At 42.2% G+C, this 7,488-nt stretch overlaps 1 non-coding gene across 1 annotated transcript; it reads left to right on the plus strand.

Annotated features, from left to right (window-relative positions):
* Positions 1–7,156: 7,156 nt before the first annotated feature.
* On the plus strand, positions 7,157–7,265 carry LOC111757326 (U6 spliceosomal RNA). Its single transcript, XR_002791699.1, has one exon. It is a non-coding gene; the product is annotated as a U6 spliceosomal RNA (small nuclear RNA).
* Positions 7,266–7,488: the final 223 nt, after the last annotated feature.

A 7,488-nucleotide genomic window follows, 5' to 3' on the forward strand; every position in this document is an offset into this window, starting at 1 on the left:
GGCCTTGAGCTCACTTTGTAGCCCAGGCTGGTCTCAAACTCACAATGATCCTCCTGCCTCAGCCCCCCAAATGCTGGGATTACAGGCATGAGCCACCACACCCAGCTATCTATCTTAACTATCATATGTATGATAGCTTTTACTAGTCTTTCAACTTCTCACACTAGTGAGACAGTATGATGTTTACACATGTATGTCTGAGTTATTTCACTTACAAGTATGGTCTTAAGTTGCATCCATTTTCCTAAAAAAGTCTCAAGTTTATCCTTCATTGTGGCTGAGTAGTATTCCATTGATAAAAATACCGTATCTTTTTTATTGATTCCTCGGTTGATAGGCATTTAGGTTGTTTCCAAGATCTGGCTATTACAAACTGTGCTTCTATAAACATGGTGCACATATATCACTGTAGTATGTCTAAGATAGCTTTAGATCAATGCTTTCCATCTGCTGGACTCACGTGTCAAACTCTTGGTCCTCTTTTCTATAGAAAAGCATAGTGTACTCACTACATGAATGAGTCTCTTGAGTTTGGTTCTGACTTACCATTAGGAGAGGAACAAAAAGATTAGGGTGGAGGAGATTCCTAGAGTAGTTTCCAGTGTGATTCTTTTGATAGTAGTAAAACTTCAGATGACCAGAATTTCCAGGTTCTCACCCCCATCTATCATCTTAAGACTCACATCCTGGGAAGCCTGCTAAATGCTGCAAGACTTTCCACGGTCTGCTCTCGCCTCGTGCCCACCTAGACCTCAGGATGATGTGGATGAGGCAAGCATGGGTGCACTCTCCTCTGCTCCGTGCCTGGGCCAGGCCAGATAGCGACGTGTTTCCTGTCCCAAATTTCCCTTCTGTTTCCTCCTTCATAGCTTCTGCCCCTAACTTTCCATCCAGAAATTCTTTGGTTGACCTTTTCACCTTGGATAGCTTTTTTTCTCTTTCTCCTAATGCATTTTATTTTAGTTTCATCTTTGGGCTCCTAGTAGACTTATGATTTAAATATAGAAAATATCTAGATTAATTTTTTACATTAAGTTTCTACATTAAAATTTTTTCTAGGGCTCTTATGACACCTTTAATAAGCCCTTGCATGCTCTTCTTATATTTTTGTAAGTAAAAATGTGAAAAGCTATTTATTTACTTCAACACATTTTTTTCTGCCTAGCATGTGTATTTTATTATCTCTGTTAGGTATGAGATACGCTGTTATAGTCTCTCTTGGGTGTTAGGTATGTGAATGCAGAAATGAAAGTCACAAGCCCAGTTGTTAATAACCTAACTCTTCTGGAAAGAAAGAATATATGGAAAAGAACTAGGAAATATTACAAAAAGTGGCAGGATAGAGCCTCAAAGAGGCTTTGATTTGTGTATGGAAGGAAATGAGAAAAGCCTCAAGCTTGAGGAAGATAAGATGGACCAGGTGGTCCAATTGGTTAAATTACATGCAAATGATAGAGCTTCATGTGCATATTTAATTTTTTACATTTCACAATTTCATACTGGAGGATTCAGGATCCAATATCTTATGCTTGGATTATGGTAAACCTGCCCAGACAGAGTGTTTCTACGGAAGCTCCCGTGTGTCCCTTGATTTTCTTCCACAGACACACAGTGACCGGTGCTGCAGGTGGCAGGAGTCCTCATCAGCTCCTAAGAGCAAGGATACCTTCTTCAGCTTCCCTGCATCCATCCCTTCCAGGACTGAGTGGTGATGGGATAATCCCCGAACGCAACTATCACCATCTAAACCAGGGACTGCTCACATCTCCATGTGCCCCGGGGGTTTCTTAAAGAACAAATTCTGATTCCACTAACTCTGAGAGTCTGCACTTCTGGCAAGGTGGGAAGATGCTGATTTTCAGACCACACTTTTCAGTAGCAAGGTTTAAATCTCTCTCTCTCTCTCTCTCTCTCTCTCTCTCTCTCTCTCTCTCTCTCTCATTCTCTGTATTTGCCTGTGATTTTGGATAACTACTCTTGTAGGTCTTTACAGTTTGTTTATCAAGAGACTCCTCTGCACCTGAGAAGGCTTCCTAGTGCAATGTGGGCAATTAGCCTACACAAGGAATGTGTAAGGATGGCCAATCAAGTGTCCTTCCCTTCTCTTGAGACTTACCACGCTCTCCTTGCAATGCATGAGATGCCCACAACAACTGCCATGTTAAGTCCTATATATGGAGGAGACTATGACACAGAGTGGTAGAATGTGGTGGTGCATGCCTGGATTGTAATTCCAGCCACTTGGGAGACTGAGGCAGGAGAATTGCAAGTTTGAGGCCATACTGAGAAAATTAGCAAAATTCTAACTTTAAAATTTTTTTAAATGCCTCTGGATGCAGCTCAGTGGCATAGTGTCCCTGGGAGCATGATTCCCTGTATTGCCCCCTTCCTGTGACACAAAAACATAGAGTGAATCTTCCTTGCAAAATGTCATATTGCAAAGGCCCAGGATTTGCACCCAGTAGTCTGGTACAGCAGTCCAATACTGTGGTTTTCTGTTTCTCTACTGTAGTACTTTGAACACAATGACCCACTCATGATTGACCCTTGTTTTAAAGAAAAAAGTCATACTGAGCCCCATGGGTTTTGCCTTTCCTCTGAGACCTGACTTCTTCTTCCTTTCTCTTTTTTAAAAAAAATCTATATTTAAACCAGTTAAAACAAAAATTATCACAGCCAAATTTAAAGTCCATGTTATATTTATTTTTCCCATCCCCTAAATAATCCTTTAATCCTTCAAAGTAGAAAAAGAAGGAGGAGGGGGCAAACAAATACACTAATGTGCCCCGACTGCCACAACAAATTAACATACACTCAGCAACAGAAATTTATGTGCTTGTGTTTATGGAGAATTGAAGTCCGTAATCAGAGTTTCATCATGGAAACTTTCCATGAGAATTTCTAGAAGTTTGCATTTCTCGTGAGGTATTGCTTTCTGGCTTGTGGACAGCAGCCTTCTAGCCGTATCTTCATGTAGTAGAGACATGGAATATGATTTTTGATGTCTCTCCTCCTCCTTCTCCTCTTCCTCTTCTTTCTTCTCCTCCTCTTCTCCTTCTCCTCCTCTTCTTTTTCTTCTTCCTCTTCCCCTTCACTGTCATCATCGCCATCATCTTCTGTTTTTCAGGTGTCAGCATGTAGTTCAGCTTGAGCTTGAACTGATGAGATAGCCCAGGATGACCTCAAACTTGCAGCAGTCCTGCCTCAGCATCCTGAGTGATGGGATCAGAGTGTGCACCACCACTCCCAGCTGGTGTCTCTTTTTATAAGGATAGTCACTGATCCTACATCAAGCCTCGCCCTCAAGGCCTTACCAAATTCTAGTTATCTTCCCAAAATTCCCATCTGCAAATACTGCTAGGTTGGATATGAGTGCTTCAACATGTGAATCTAGGGGCACAAAATTCAGTGCACAGAAACAGCTCAGTGCTGCTGGTAGATTCTCTGCATGTTCTGGGCCCAGGAAACCTTGCCTTCTTCAGAGCAATCACCTTGACACAAAGCAGGACAGAAATGCCATGCAGCAGGAAGCAGGGCTCATATGACTAAAACATCTCCATAGAACTTGAATAGAACATTCCAGCTACTCTATGATCCGAGACAGAGTGGGAAGCATGGATGTGAGGCAGGGGAGAAGATGTGCTGTCTACTAATTTTTACAAGTGAGGAACCATTATTTGGAGTGGGCAGCTGAAGGCATATCTTCCTTCCTTCTCGATTCCATCTTTTCAGTTTAATCAAAATTAAAATAACCTAGCCTGAGGGAACATACATTCTGCAAGACAGCCTGCGCAAGAAATGAATGTTCCCTTAATCAATTGTGCTGAGAGGAAAAATGGAGATTGGAACAAAAAGCTGGATTTTGTGGAACAACCAAAAATGAGAACGTTTTGTTTTTTAAAGCATATTATGTCCAAAATTGAAAGGTCAGGATGGGATCCTTTCCACCATACTTCCCTGGAAACTTAGAGTTTGGAGATGTCACAAGGACAGCTTTGGTCTTATTTGGGCCAATGTATCTCTCCCTCAGGATTTTCTGGGCTTGTGCTGAAAAGGTTGAATAGTACTTCTAGCCGCTGAAGCAGAAGAGAGGACCATCAGAGCACCGGGTGCCATGTTGTCTGAAAGTCAGCTGATGGATGTAATTGGGTGGCGATGGAACAGCATAAGGGGATGTATTGTATCCACTCCCCGTTCATAAATCAGAGTCTAAAGCTGGATCTCAACTATGGTCTTAAAAAAAGTCAGTAAGGTAAAATGAGGTCATTGGGGCTGGCTTTTGTCTAATATAACTGACATCATGTAAAAAAGAGATTGGGGCACAGACACACACACAGGGGAAGATCACGAGAGGATCCAAGGAGAAGAGAGCTGTCCATAAACCAAGGAGAAAGGCCCTTGAGAGAAACCAGCCCTGCCAACACCTTTATGTCAGAGTGCAAGCCTTTATAGTTGAGAGAAAACACCTTTCTTCTGTTTAAGCCACCAGGCTGTGGCACTTCGCTGTGGCAGCCCCAGAAACTAATAACCCTAACCCAAGCAGTTTTAAAGCCCAGGCATATTCCTGTTCTTGGGGCCCATGAGATAGCCCACATCCTGTTGGTAAATTCCGGATTTATCCCAAGCCACTTTGACTTGTGTTACACTTATAATCAAAAAGTTTTGATTAACATAGCATTGATAAAGAAGTAGGGGTGAACAAAAAGAAAGGAGATAGAGGTAAACGAGCTCTTAAAGTACAAAAGCACGAACTCCAAGAGCATCTGGAGAGGTCGGAGAGCTGCAGGAGAGACCACAGCAGGCCTTCATGCCCTGGATAGAGCTCTGGTTGTGGCAGTGTACAAGTAATTTGGAAAGGAAGCAAAATAAGTAGGTTGAAATTTTTGAAAACTAATCAGAGGAGGATATGGATTGGGATGAATTAAATTAAAATGTGTGATATTATGATTTATAAGGTATATATATGCATACACATTTTTTTAAAAATTTATTTTGCTTAGTACATGTTTGCAGTACGTAATGGTTACATTTGTGGAAAGTTGGCACTTGTATATAGCACATCTTAATTCTTTTTTCCTTCTCCTTCCCTTCCCTCTCTCCATTTATTGGTTCCCTATGTAACACACAAATACATACATATCTGTACTATATGCATATCCAGGCATGCACATACTCGTATACATATACAGTCTACATCCTGGTTCTTGACATGTAGGAACTAAAACCCTTGAATTCTTCAGAGACATAGACTGAGTGTCTCATACATTAATGAGATGATTGGTGGCTGGAAGTCCCTAGAGAGTCTCAAGATAAGGGTCACTTGCTGAAAAGAAGGCATGACTAGTGGAGTTGGGGCTTCTAGTCCTTCCTCTCAACTTTTGGGGGTGGCAGAGAGGAGCTAAAGGGTCGATGCAGTCACCAATGGCCAACGATGCGATTAATCACATCTGTATAATGAAGCCTCTACGATAAGCCTAAAAGGACCGTTCTGGGTGTTTCTGGACTGCTGAACATATGGGTATCCCAGAGGGTGGTGTTTCAGAGACAGTGCAGCAGCTTAGACCCTCGTCCCATACTTTATTCTGTGTATCTGTCTTGGTTTATTTCTCATTGCTCAGAACACCTGAGACAGGCTAGTTTATAAAGAAAAGAGGTTAAATTTGGCTCATAGTTCTAGAAGCTGAGGAGTCTAAATTTAGTACCTCCTTTTGGTCCTTGGGTTGGTGTAAAAGCGGAAGAGAGATGACTGGTCCATACTCTGGTGGCAGCTCTTGTAGTCCTTTGAGAAGCACATTGATCCACTCATGTGGGCTCTGTCTCCATGACACTAACACCTCCCTCTGGACCCCACCTTCCAAAACACACTGAGGAATTAAGTTTCTACACGTGATGCTTATGGGACACACTGAAACCATAGCAACATCCTTCCCATCTGGTTGTTCATCTGTATTCTTTGCAATATTCTTTATAATAAATCCGCAAGCATGTTTCCCTGAGTTCTGTTACATGATCTAGCAAAGCAATCAAACCCAAGGAAGGAATCACAGGAACTGTGATTTTAGCTGACTCTTCAGAAGTACAGGTGGCAACATACTTCTTTCACCTGGCATCTGCAGCAGAAGGCATGTTGTGGGAGGAGCCTCCAAATGGTGGCTCTGACGCTAGCCCCAGGCAGATGGTGTCAGAATTGGATAGAATGAGAGGACACCCAACTGGTGTCTGCTGGAGAACTGCTCGCTGTGTGGGGAAGCAGCAGATCACACCTGGTGTCAGAAACATTCTGGCTTGTGTTGAGTGTGTGAGAGTAGGAAAATCTCTTGAGAATTTCCTTCTTTCCCAGTAGAATATTGTGCGCGATTCTCCACAAGACATAGAAAGGCCTGAACTCAGTTTAAGGATGAGGGGATGGCTAGATTCGGGGGTATATTTTAGAAAGTGAAGTTTACGGGTCTGGTGAAAGGGGAGAATGAATGGTGAGGAGCTTCCAGGTGCCTCGTTCAGTTGTCTGGATGAATAGGGCCACCTGTGGTAGGATGGAAGGTGCAGACATGGCACACTGTAGAGGTGGATAGGAAGAGCTCAGTTCTGCACAGGGACATGCAGAAGAGCTTGGCAACTGTCATCAAGGAGGGGACAAGTATGAAATATGTGGCCATAGTTGTGGAAAGGAGTCTGGAGAAGAAGGGGGACTGCCTATGATCTGTCTGGAGGGAAGAGGGAGGAGTATACACGTGAGGAAGAGTCTTATAAGAGTCTGCAAAAGAGTGGCCAGAAAGAGGAGGAAAGACAAGAAATAGAGTTATTAGTGGGGACACTTTGTTTAGAAGTGTCACTGACAGCAAGAGAGAAAAACGGGGAAGCAAGGAGGAAGTGCTTTGGGCTGTCAAAGGATAGAGCACTCTAGAGAAGCATTGAACAGTGAGAAAAAGGAAGCCAAATTGTCATGAGTTGAGAACAAACAGGAGTGGGTCTTAAGGTGAGTTGGAACCAAGCTGGATGTGACCAGCTCTTTTAAGAAATGTGATTGGCAAGGCAATGCAAGCAATAGATTCTGGAAGCATGTTCACAGGATAAAACAGGCATTTGATTGGTTATTTTAAAAGAGACGACGGCATATTTTTGTGCTGAAGCAGATAAAATGTGTATAGAAATAAGAGTGCCCACTTCGGCAGCACATATACTAAAAAATTGGAACAATACAGAGAAGATTAGCATGGCCCCTGTACAAGGATGACACGCACATTCGTGAAGTGTCCCGTATTTTTTATGTTGTTTCATGTGAATTCTCTGTATGTGAAGATACGGCCAACTATTTGGAAGAAAACAAGAGGCAATATGATAGATAGTGAAGATCTCTGATTATCTTGCTTTGAAATTTATGACTCTTACATTGCTTTCTTATGTTCTGTTTCGTTGTGCTTAATTTTACCTTTTTCAAAAGAAATAAGAATGTGAAAGAGGAATAGATAACTGGTATATTCATTTATA

Source organism: Cavia porcellus, unplaced genomic scaffold (genome assembly GCF_034190915.1).
Source record: "Cavia porcellus strain 051 isolate PalLab524CR breed Dunkin Hartley unplaced genomic scaffold, mCavPor4.1 scaffold_30, whole genome shotgun sequence".
In the NCBI taxonomy this organism is placed as follows: domain Eukaryota; kingdom Metazoa; phylum Chordata; class Mammalia; order Rodentia; family Caviidae; genus Cavia; species Cavia porcellus.